General features: G+C 40.3%; 1 protein-coding gene, 1 long non-coding RNA gene and 1 other non-coding gene across 13 annotated transcripts in view; 1 reads left to right on the top strand and 2 right to left on the bottom strand.

Annotated features, from left to right (window-relative positions):
• The window catches only part of LOC132231709 (uncharacterized), a 319045-nt gene that overhangs the window by 194942 nt on the left and 111418 nt on the right, over positions 1-12685 (bottom strand). The gene's annotated exons all lie outside the window — the stretch shown is intronic.
• Positions 1-12685, top strand: part of KIF1B (kinesin family member 1B) — a 137585-nt gene that overhangs the window by 18220 nt on the left and 106680 nt on the right. The window lies entirely within an intron of this gene.
• On the bottom strand, positions 12435-12539 carry LOC132232055 (U6 spliceosomal RNA). Its single transcript, XR_009452218.1, has one exon. It is a non-coding gene; the product is annotated as a U6 spliceosomal RNA (small nuclear RNA).

Genomic DNA, 12685 nt, shown 5'->3' with positions numbered 1-12685 from the left:
AACCAGTCTGTGGACCACCTTAAGCAAAGTGCTGAACTACCAATGGTTTTTCCATCATATTTTGTCCAAAACTTTTCTAGACTACAGGCTAAGTGGCTTTGCTCTGCCCTGCCCTTTCTGTCTTTCCCTTCCTCTTTGAGAGTCTACTAAACTGTGTGCCTGTAGGGAATTACAGAATTGTATGTACCGTAGGACTTTGCCCTTAAGGAGTTTTTAGTTCAAGGTAGGAGAGATAAGATATAATAAAATAACCTCAATACAAAGTAAATGAAAGTGATAATTGCCATAAAAATGGATTTTTAAAAAGTGCAAATGTGAGTTTGGCAAAGGACACATGTAAGATTCATAGATGATAGGGCATTTTAGCTAGACCTTGAGGAATAAATAGAATTATAAACTAAACATCCAGTAAGTTTGGGGAATTTTTCAGAATTGTAGCTTATGAGAACTTGTGCTATGACTAGATATTGGTACTTCTCACCTTCATCTGGCTATAGTAGATTGCTTCTCGCATGTCAATGTTCAGCAGGAGAAATTTGACTTTTAAATTACCATTAAGCTACTTGAACAAAAATGCTCTTTCGCTGAATTGGCCTTGGAAAAAGTAGGGCTAGTTTTCTAGCTAAATACTTACTTTGTCATGGCTCAGGGCTTGGAGTAATTGTGGTTCCTTGAAAGGTGTTTATTCTTGGAAAGCTAGTTCTCTAATTGTATCAGAGTCGTTTTTTCTGTAGGATTTTTGGCGTTTTTGGTTTTCTACTAATTTTTATATTTCTGGGTTTTTTTTTTACATGGCAGTTTATTAGTAATTTGACTAATATGCAATCCAGATGCTTTTTAAATGAGAGATTTTAAGTGAGCCACTTGCTATGTTTAGAAAGTATTAATGGCTTAAAAAAAAAACAAAACAAAAAAACAGCCAAACCGGTTTGGCTCTGTGGATAGAGCTTCGGCCTGCGGACTGAAAGGTCCCAGGTTCGATTCCGGTCAAGGGCATGTACCTTGGTTGCGGGCACATCCCCAGTAGGAGGTGTGCAGGAGACAGCTGGTCGATGTTTCTCTCTCATCGAAGTTTCTAGCTCTCTATCCCTCTCCCTTCCTCTCTGTAAAAAATCAATAAAATATATTTTAAAAAAACCACAAAACAAACAAAAAAAACACACCCCACATTGGATTTAAAGTTGGGAGAGAGCATGCATTTTGAACCTAGAATTGTTGAAAAAATGAAATGAATTTGCTATAGCCACATGTGTTCGCTGCATTAAAAGACTTCTATGCTGGCAAGCTAGCCTGAACTGCTGCTCACAGGGATTATAGTTGATTGCAGATGGAATGTTCCTGCCATAAGATACCTTATGAAAAAGTAGAAGAGGGTGAAGGGTACTTTAGGGAATGTGCCAGATCTGAAAACTGAGTAGCAGCAGTTTTATTTAAGCACTTTTTGGTCTCAGAGGGAATATTTTCCATGACACAGATAAATGTTACTGCCTTGACATTTTTGAGACCTGAGTGCATACACAAATGGCTTTGTTTAATAATATCCCATTATATTCCAAGTTTCTCCCACTTAGGCAGCATTTTTTATTGTCTAGTTACCTCCTTACCACAGTCGCCTGCTGCATTTTGATGAACTTTTATTGTTTCTATTTGGTTAAGTGGTTAGAATTTTGTATTCTAGTCTTTAAGTCTTTAGATATTTTTTCTCTCATTAGTATTACCTAATTCTCACTTGCATTTTAGTTTGGTTTCTTTTCTTGGGGCCTGTGGATTGACTTCTGAGTGTCTGTCAAGATGGTCCCTTGAAATTATATGCAAAATAAAATCAAACAAAAAAATGTCTTAAGCATTTTCTTTGGGAGGGAGTAATCACTTCCATTACATTTTTAGAGATCTGTGTCCCCCAAAAGGGTTAAGAGGCACTAGCCTTGAATCAGAATGAGATCTCCTTAAGTCTTTTCTGGAAGAAGCCAGGGCTAATTATAGTTAGATCAGACTAAAGTGTGAATTTCATAACAGCACCCGAAGTGCTTCACAGTGTGGCCTGAGAAGTAGGATAAACCCAGCTCTTCATCTACTACTTGTCCACCTCTAACCATGAGCTCTGACCTGAGAGATGGGATGTCTACTTTCTTTTAACCTGTTCTTTGTCGGGATTCATTCTGTGACCTGTGCATCTTACACATGCCCAATCATATTTCTCTTTATAACCTCTACCAAGTAGTGCATTCCTCTGGGAGTCACTAAAACTGCTGATGATTTGGGCATTTAAACTCCTAACAGCACTCATTTTTCTTAGAGCAAAACAAAACAAAAAAACAACCACCTAGAAACAACCCAGTATCTATCAGCAAGGGACTAGATAAATAAATCATGTTATATTTTATTTACTTATTAATTCAGTCTCAATGTGGCTTCTTCCTTACTCCTTATTTAGGACTTCTGTTCAGCTAGTCTTCAGAGGGTTCTCCACATTGATTGTTCTAGATTTTAGTTGTAATGCAACTACAACTGTGGTCCTGGGAGGAGGCAAGCACAGTGTTTACCTACTTTGCCATCTTGACCAGAACTCCATGGTACATATATATATTATAGAATATAGCAAAGAAGAGAATTACTGCAACACACACACACACACACACACACACATCATACATAAACTACAGCCTCACAAGTTGCAAAGGAAGCTCATGTATTTTCCTATATAATAAAAGTCTAATATGCAAATTGACCAAATGGTGGAACGACTGGTCGCTATGACGCGCACTGACCACCAGGGGGCAGATGCTCAATGCAAGACTGCCCCCAGCCCACAGGCCCCAGGCCAGCCAAGGCAGGGCCAGCAGGGGCCCTCCAATCGCCCGCCCCCCCAGTCGCTCCACAGGTTGGCCCTGATTGCCAGCCAGGCCTAGGGACCCTACCCATGTATGAATTTTGTGCACTGGGCCTCTAATATTAACATAAATTTCAAGCCCTAACTGGTTTGGCTCAGTGGATAGAGCATCGGCCTGCAGACTGAAGGGTCCCAGGTTTGATTCTGGTCAAGGGCATGTACCTTGGTTTTGGGCACATCCCCAGTAGGGAGTGTGCAGGAGGCAGCTGATCGATGTTTCTAACTCTCTATCCCTCTCCCTTCCTATCTGTAAAAAATCAATAAAATATATTTTAAAAAAGAAAGACAGCCAAAACTGGTTTGGCTCAGTGGATAGAGCGTTGGCCTGCGGACTGAAAGGTCCCAGGTTAGATTCCGGTCAAGGGCATGTACCTGGGTTGCGGGCACATCCCCAGTGGGAGATGTGCAGGAGGCAGCTGATTGATGTTTCTCTCTCATCTATGTTTCTAACTCTCTATCTCTCTCCCTGCCTCTCTGTGAAAAATTAATAAAATATATTAAAAAAAAAAAGACAACCTAATGGAAAAAGGGAATATTTTAAGACTATGTTTTATATCCCTAATCACCTTAAACAGTTGGTGGCTCATAGGTATTCATTAAATTGACTTTGCTTTACCTTTCTTGTATCATCTGCTATATGTAATTTTTCTTCTCATTATATATTTTTTTTTCAAATATCTTTGAAATATATACAAAATAATCATTTGTTTAAATACTTTCTTTTAGAGCAAAATGAGGCTTGGAGTTTCAGGAATGCCTGGCTTAAGTCCCCCCCCCCCCCTTTTTGTAGCATATAGTAGCATATTACTATCTTTCTCACAACTTTTCTAACTCTTGCTGAGGCATTATCTTCTGGTGTTCTTGCTGATAGCAGTTTTATGTCACTGATTTTCATCCTAGTTTAATACCTTTACTTAGGGGGAAAAATACTAAAGGAAGATAATTTGTTAGCTCTCTTAGTGCAGGTTTTTTCTTTCTTACCCCATTTCAGGACAATTTATTGAGCATATTTATTCAGTATATCCATAATTAATATAAACCAATCAGCTCTAAAATTTAAAGAACGCATAATGTCCTTTGTTTTCAAAACAAAAGCAGTTGGCAAATTGAACATTCACAAAGCAGAAAGCAAAATCTTACCACTGAGAGAGAATTATCATTAACATTTTGTTGGATATTTCTCTTATCTTTTCCTTGCACTTTCACATATTAAATAAAATATGTTACATATCGGGCCATTTTATATCTATATATGATGGCTGCAAACTGCTATTTAACTATCTGTCCCAGTTTTCCGATTCCACTTGTCTTGGCTTCCTAGCCTCTCTCAGAATGAGGTATACCGTAAAGAGCAGTGTTTGAAAAATTACTTGTTAATTTTTTTTTTTTTTGGTTAGTTTTGGTACCCAAATTGTGACATTCAGTGAGAATATATATATTTTAAAGGCAGGAACAATAGAAGCTATCACTGAATTGAAGGAGGCCTTTGATATTGTGTGTTTGCAACTGCTTTTTATTATAGGGTATAATTTACACTTTTTCAATAATCTGAATAAGTTGTTTTCACATCTAGATCCCAAAATAGCAAAGAGAAAAGACTGGATAAAATGTAGGAAGCCTAGTTTTTCTTTGCTGCTTTGCATCTCATTGTTCTAGACTTTTGAGGTTGCCTTAATTAAAATCCGAACTGTGCTGCATGTGGCCTTTATGTGTGCATTTGTTGTTGTTTTTTTCATAGGAGAAAGCAGCCATGTCCCATTCATTTTTAATTAATTCATTTTTAATAAATTTTTATTGATTTCAGAGAGGAAGGGAGAGGGGGAGGGAGGGAGGGAGGGAGGGAGAGAGAGAGAGAGAGAGAGAGAGAGAGAGAGAGAGAGAGAGAGAGAGAATGAATGAATATCATCAATGATGAAAGAGGATCATTGGTTGGCTGCCTCCTGCATGCCCCACACTGGGGATCAAGCCTGCAACTCGGGCATATGCTCTGACCGGGAATTGAACTGCTGTTGGTTTATAGGTTGATGCTCAACCACTGAGCCATGCTGGCCCGGCTAATTTATTTTTTATTGAAATACTAGAGGCCCAGTGCACGAATTCGTGCACAGGTGAGGTCCCTCGGCCTGGCTGGTGAGTAGGGGGTGAGGGGGGGGGGCCTGCTGGGGGGATGGGCCGTGGGAGGTTGGCCCCAGCAGCAAGCTAAGGCACGGCCAATTCCATGAGGAATCAGGCTCCCTCCTCCCTCCTGCCTGGGTCCAGGGTGCGGGTAAACCAGATTTGGGGCTGTCAGGGCCCCAGCAGCAAGCTAACCAACGGCCAATTCCACGAGGAATTGGGCTCCCCCTGCCTTCCTGTCTGGGTCCGGGGTGCAGGTGAACCAGATTCGGGGTTATCAGGGCCCCAGCAGCAAGGTCTGGGTCAGTGCACATCATAGCTACCAGCCGGTTGTCTGGTCATTCCGGTTGTTTGCTCGTAATGGTTGCTTAGGCTTTTATGTATATAGGCAGTTGCTATAACATTATATTACTTTCAGCTGTATGACATTTGCAGTGCTCAAGAGATGTTTTGGAGTTCATTTTTAAAAGTTCATGCCACCAACATATGCTGATTGCTTTTGTTAGTTGCCCAATGTGGTGTGAAGCACTGTAATGGGAGCTAGCAATGCCATCAGTGAGATCCTGGAAGGGCCCATTACTTTGGTCATATGGTAAGCGAAGTGTAGGTACTCATAGACTTAATTTTTGGTAGTATATCAAGAACTGTGCTTATTTTATGAAAACATTTCTATTGTTTGTGGATGATTGATGTATAAGTAGAGTTGGTAGAAATACGAAATTAGGTTTTTGGAGCATCTATAGGACATCAGGTTTTTGTTATTCAGCAAGGATAGGCTGGAAGGCCACAAACCTCTCAGAGTTTTTAGTCTTGTCTTAGAGATAAATAATAAAAGCCGTGTGATGACTGTTAATGAAAGCATTGAGGGAAGACATCTAAATAATTGAGGGATGGGGCCAGGAAAGATAGGAATGTCTGGGAAGCCTTTTTTGTTTTGGCAGCACAGAAAACAATATGGCCAGAATTAGCAGAAGCTGCCTAAGTGAGGAAATGATTTAACTACATTTACTGTTTCCTTATGACATTGTTCTGGTCTTATACGTAAGAGTTCCTTTTGTATCTGAGTAAACTCGAGTAGGCAAAATGGATGAAGGGAAAAACAAAAGCAGATTTTACTTGTTTGGGTTTTTTTTTGTACTCTGTTGCCTTTTACTGGGAGGAGGGGAGCTTGATTAGTAATTAAAAACAGTAATGAACACTTAAGCCATGTCAGGCACAACTAGGCACTTACAGATTTTAACTCACTTAATCTTCACAATAGTCCTGTGGCAGATACTTACATTTTGGGGGGGGGGGGGAGTTTTTATTGCTTTCAGAGAGAGGAAGGGAGAGCATTAAATAGAGAGATAGAAACATCATTGAGGAGAATCATGGATTGGCTGCCTCCTGCATGCTCCCTACTGGGGATTGAGCCCCCAGCCAGGGTTTGTGCCCTGACTAGGAATTGAACCGTGACCTCCTGGTTCAGGAGTGGACACTCAACCACTGAGCCCCACTGCCCAGGCTATACCTACTCTTATTTTCCCCATTCATAGGCAGGAGGATAGACACTGGCTAACTTGCCTGGAATTGCACATCTAGGAATTGGGAGAACCAGAAAATGCTGTGTGGCTCCTGAGCCCTCACTCTTAACCTCGGTGCTATACATACTGCCTCTCAAAATATTTATATTGTTTTACTATTCTGTGTAAATACTGTGAATGTCTATGTCTAACTTGAATTTAACTGTTAGATTAAAATTTATTTTTCCTTTTTTAAAAATATGTTTTTATTGATTTCAGAGAAGAAGGGAGAGGGTGAGAGAGAGAGAAACATCAATGATGAGAGAGAATCATTGATCGGCTGCCCCCTGCATGCCTTACACTGGGGATTGAGCCTGCAACCCAGGCATGTATGTATCCTTGACCGGAATTGAACCCGGGACCCTTCAGTCTGCAGGCTGACGCTCTATCCACTGAGCCAAACCAGCTAAGGCAGATTAAAATGTATTTTAATGTCCTTTCTTGATGTAGGGAAATTATGAATAAAAAGGATATTAATATTAGCTCAGACAGCTTTGTTCCATTTAGATTGAATGAAAGCTAGCTGAGACCTTCCAAATGATCTCCCTTCAAAATCATTCAAAATTTGCTTAGGCCCTGGTCGAGTAGCTCATTTGGTTAGAGCATCATCCCAATACGCCCAGGAGGTGGGAACCTCTGGCTCGAGGGCCACATGAGGCAAGTGAAATCATTTGGTCTGGCCCTACCAAGACATTAGGGTGAGTAAATTAAATGTTTGACCAAATATAGCAGGCTAATTTTTAAATTGATAATTTTGTGTGGACCACGAGTTATGAATATCCAGATGGCCCTTGTCAGAAAGAAGGTCCTGCACCCCTGCAATACGCCAAGGTTTCAAGCTCAATCCCTGGTCAGAGCACATGTAATAATTACCCAATGAATGCCTAAATAAGTGGAACAACAAATTGATGTCTCTCTCTCTCTCTCTCTCTCTCTCTCAAATCAATAAATTAAAATTAACAAACATTTGCTAAGGAAGAGTAGAATGATTGTTAACTGAGAGTTTGTTGAATATTTATTATAGCTAGCATATTTATTTTATACCTAGTTAATAAAATTGTGACACTAATAGAGCTGGCAGTTTTTCTTCCTATTGTATGTTTATTTTTAATACAAAGGGATTGAGTATTATATCATGAACATAGAGTACATTTATCCTGTTTATAAGATTTGGAATCTAAGTTTGTTATTTTAAATAATTAAGAAATGTTATAATTATAGGTCGTTTGTGCAAATCCTCCTTATAGCAATGTGCTTTACCACTTTAATATGTTTCTGGAAATACATTATTCTGAGTAGGGAGGGTGCTGCTTATGGGTTTTGGTTTTATGGTTTGGGGATATAAATGGTATATAAAATACTTTTATTGTGTGCCATTTTTCTTAATTTTGGCTACGGGAAGCTTTTGGAAGAGAAAGTTTGCTGAAGATGTCACTGGGATTTTTAACAAACCCCACACATGCTGTGATAGAAAAGTTAATATAAAGTTACAGTGTTACCACACTGATATGTTAATTGTAGTTGCAGGCAAATTCTTTAGTAGTTTGCCAACAACAGTATAATTGCTACATAGAGACTTTGAGATTTAGATAAACAAAATTATTCTGGAGAATAAACGGCTTTTAAGCACAAATTTTGTTTTGACTGCCTTGTTTTTTAATGGTTAGTAATTTAAACATTATTTCTGCATCTGTGTGCTGAAGTAACAAAGTAGGAAATAAGGCAAGGAAAAAAGGGTAAAATTAAGGGACTTAATGAATTGTGTAAGGCTAATTTTGACTTGAAGGGGCTCCACAAAAGAGAAGATGGTCCTGTGGCTCATCAGTAAATGAAAACCTGTGGAACATTTATGATAGTCCTTTTAAAGGCATTTCCATTTATCTTGGGTAAGGGTCTGCAAGTAAGCCTTTACATGGAAGATGCTGTCCTGGTCTTCACTCTTCAGCTCTCCTAAGGAAATGACAGCCACTGCAGGAGGAATAAAACATTTGAAGATGAAAAGGGAAAGCTGTGCAAGATGTAGGGAGAGGATAAATGTGGGATCATCTTCTCTTTGGACTGGGGGAAAGATACAATAAGATCTTCAGTTTTGAGACTGCCTTTCTGATATATGAAGGGAAACTTAAGAAAACAGCCTTGAAACTAGACAAGGTCTGAACAGTGTTAGGGAGCCAAGTCCCAGAGGTGAGGGTGAGCAGAGAAGTTATTGGGGAAGTCAGGATGTAGCCTGAACAAAGACTCCTTCCCCTAGGGAACCCAGAGGATGGTTATGGTAATAAGCATTGTAATAGTAGCAGCTAATATAGCTTGACTTCATCCTTGAAACATTTCCGCCTCTTGGCTCTCAGTACCCATGCTCTCCTGATTGCCTTCCTTACTGACAGGCCATTCTCCGTTCTTCCTCGTCTTCCTGTGTGAACCAGGACTTTGTCTCTTCTCTTTGAGCTCTTCTCTGTCTCTAGAGAAGACAGACTCCCTAAGTGATTTTACCCAGGCTCAAGGCTTCAAATGTCACTGAGGTGGTGGTGACTACCAAATCCATTTCTCTAGCCTGGATCTCTCTATAGAACTACAGGCTTGTCTGCCCAGCTGCTAACTTAACTCTACTTGAAAGCCTAAGAAGTATTTCAACAGAAATACTTACCTTTCCTCCCTACCCACCTAAAGTGGTTCTCTAGCCTGGATCTCTCTATAGAACTACAGGCTTGTCTGCCCAGCTGCTAACTTAACTCTACTTGAAAGCCTAAGAAGTATTTCAACAGAAATACTTACCTTTCCTCCCTACCCACCTAAAGTGGTTCTTCCTTCATTCTTACTCATTCTTTTAGTTTGGGGTCCCTTTTGCCTCCTCTCTCTTTCTTACAGGCCACCTGTAATTCATCAGTAAGTATTGTCATCTCTGCCTTCACAAGCTATCTTGGATCCATTTACTTTTTACCATTTTCACTCTTATCTAAGTCAATACTGCAGTAGCCTCCTGTTTCTCGCTTCCTGCTCTTGTTTCTATGCAGTAGCCAGTCATAGTTTGGAAAAATAAATTAGATTATGTCACCCCCTCTGCTTAAAATCCTTCCTTGGCTTCTATCACTTTTAGAATTAAAAAACCCAAAAACACAACCCTCACATTGGCCACAAGGAATTTGGCCTCTGGCTAGCTGTATGATTTCACACCTTGTCAATGTTTACCCCTCTGATTACACTGGTGGTCATACCTGTTCCTCAAATGTATTCAGATCCCTGCTTAAATATCACCTTCTCAGAGGTGGCAGCCTGCCCACTCTTATTTGAAATAACCACCCCTGCTCTCACCTTGTATCTCCTAACTCTGTATTTTGTGTGATTATAGGTCTGTCTCCTCCATTGGCTATACACTCCAGAAGGATGGAAATAACTTTTTTGCTTGCCATTATATCCCCAGCACAGTGCCTGGTGCATAGTTTATACTTAATACATGTGCTCAGTGAATGTGTCCAATGAATGAAAGTGCTGTTTAACTTTTCCTTTCTTAAAATAGGATCCTGAGATTTTTTTACAACCGCCATTTCTTTAGAAAGATTATTAGCATGGAAGCCAATTCAGACTTGGGATACTTGGAGAGTTGAGCACACTGAGTAAAAGCACAGACAGCAAAGACACAGGGACTATTGGAAGACAAGGCAGAAGATCAGGAAAATGGACTTGTCTAGTTGGATGCCATTGTAATGTAGTATTTTGTTTGTTTGTTTTAATATTTATTAAATTGATTGGTGTGACATTGGTCAATATGAACATATAGATTCAGATGTGGGTTTCTGTGTTACAATATTTGTATATTGCACCGTGTGCCCACCACCCAGGGGGTGGAAAGAGTAGGGGATTCTAATATATGGTGACAGGAGAAGATTTGACTTTGAGTGGGTGCATGATTTTTTTAAAGTTCTAATAGCTTTCTTTTTCCTATGGGTAAAACACCATAAACCCTAACTGCCATTAACCCTCCAGTCCAGCACGTCTCCTCTGAAGCACTGGACTGAGTAATGCAGTGTTAACATCATTTCCCAGTGCTCCTGCAGTCTCCCTTCTCAGGCCTGCATGAAGTTAGGGAGTGGGCTATTACCTGGGAGAATAGCATTCCTAGTAGAGCAGTAAATAGAGTCTCTGAGCAATAATTACACTGTGTCTTTAATAAGAAGGCCAGTGGACCTGGAGTGAGGGATGAATCTTTGGAGAGAAGGTCAGAGAGGGAGTGGGAGATGGAGCCATTATAAAGCCTTCTGGGGTTTTACTCCATGTATAAAACCATTCGATGGGAAACCATTGAAAGGTTTTCACTAGAACCTTGACAAGGAGGTCTGAGAAAGCTCACTGCCTGCAATGTGGCGATTAGACTCCTCCAGGGCTCGGGGCAGGGGGCGGGGAACCCAGTCAGGAGGTATTGCATTATCCAGGTGAGAGAGATGGTGGCTTGGCCCAGGGTGATATGATGGTAATGGTAAGAAGCCATGGGATTCTGGATACATTTGAAATTGGAGCTGACAGGATAGATCAGAGGTGGAAGGTGAGAGAAAAAAGTCAAAAATGACTCCAAGATCATCTGTGAAAAGTTGCTTGTGGAGGTGAATCCAGGTCTGGAATATAAGAGAAATCTTGATTGGAGAAGAAGCCTCGGGTGCAGAGGAGTTTAAAAGGGACCTTGAAAAGTGGTATGAAAGGTGATTTTATTAGGAAATAAAGCAACTGAAGTATATAGCACTTAAAATAAGAGTTATGTTCTGACTCAGTACTCAAAAAATCTATTCCTTGCAGGAAAAGTGGTCATTTTGATGCTGGGTGACACCCAAGGAGGTCAAGGGAGGCCTCAACCTGAACCAGGTTCTTGTCACAGAACAAGAAAGGATTCAAGAGTGTGACAGAGGATTTAGCAAAGTACAGTAAATTTTTTAAAGCGATAGTACGCACTTGAGAAGTGAGAGTGGGCAACCTCGGAGAATGAGACACCATTTGATGGGGGTCTGAGTGGAAGGTTTTTATTAAACGTGATGATTACTGAGGGCAAGGGTACTGAAAGCACAGTAATCACTGCTTGAAAGTTTCATGAACCATCACGTGCAGGAAACCAGCTTCACAAAAGAAGCCTACAAGAAGTATGTCAAAGATGACATGAAATCAATTAAAGGGAAACTTGAAGAACAGAGACTACCAGAAAGAGTAAAACCTTTTATGAAAGAGTAAAACCTTTTATGATGGGCTTCAGAACAAATCAAGCACATCCTTGCTAATTTTAAAACCTACCAGTTCTTTATTGCTGAAAACAGATGGCATGGTTGCTCTGCAGGACTTCCGTGAGGATGGTGTAACTCAAATATGATTATCTTTAAGGATGGCTTAGGAGTGGGAAAATGTTAACAAATTTGGCAATTTGGATCTATCACCTGTCATCATAACGGGCTGCTGTTTTTATTTTTTATTGTCTACAGTTTTACATATGTTTCCTTTTCCCCCAATTGACACCACCCGCCACCCCCCCACCCCCCCCCCCCCCCCCCCGTCATTCCCACCCCAGGCAAGCCCCCACCACCCCAGTGTCTGTGTCCATTGGTTATGCTAATATGCATGCATACAAGTCCTTTGGTTGCTCTCTAACCTCCCCGCCCCTCCCCTACCATTTGTCTTTGGATCTATTCTTGTTCATCAACTTATGTTGATCATTATATCCCATATATGAGTGAGATCATGTGATATTTATCTTTCTCCGACTGGCTTATTTCGCTTAGCATAATGCTCTCCAGTTCCATCCATGCTGTTGCAAATGGTAAAAGTTCCTTCTTTTTTATAGCGTCATAGTATTCCATTGTGTATATGTACCACAGTTTTATTTCTTTTTTTAAAAAAATACGAAACGCTTCATGAAATTGCGTATCATCTGTGTGCAGGGGACATGCTAATCTTCTCTGTATCATTCCAATCTTAGTTATGTGCTACCGAAGTGAGCACCTGGCTGCTGCTTTCCATCTAAACATGAGGACTAGGACAATGGGACTGATGTTATCTTGAGCTCTTTATTTATTTTGCTCTTGATATATTTGGAGTAGAGGCATTGTTTTTAAGAATAACATGTCATGTAGGTCGTCTAAAAATA

This window comes from Myotis daubentonii, chromosome 3, assembly GCF_963259705.1.
Source record: "Myotis daubentonii chromosome 3, mMyoDau2.1, whole genome shotgun sequence".
Taxonomy (NCBI): domain Eukaryota; kingdom Metazoa; phylum Chordata; class Mammalia; order Chiroptera; family Vespertilionidae; genus Myotis; species Myotis daubentonii.
The sequence above is the reverse complement of the archived record's forward strand: the minus strand, read 5'-3'. Positions and strand labels throughout refer to the sequence as shown.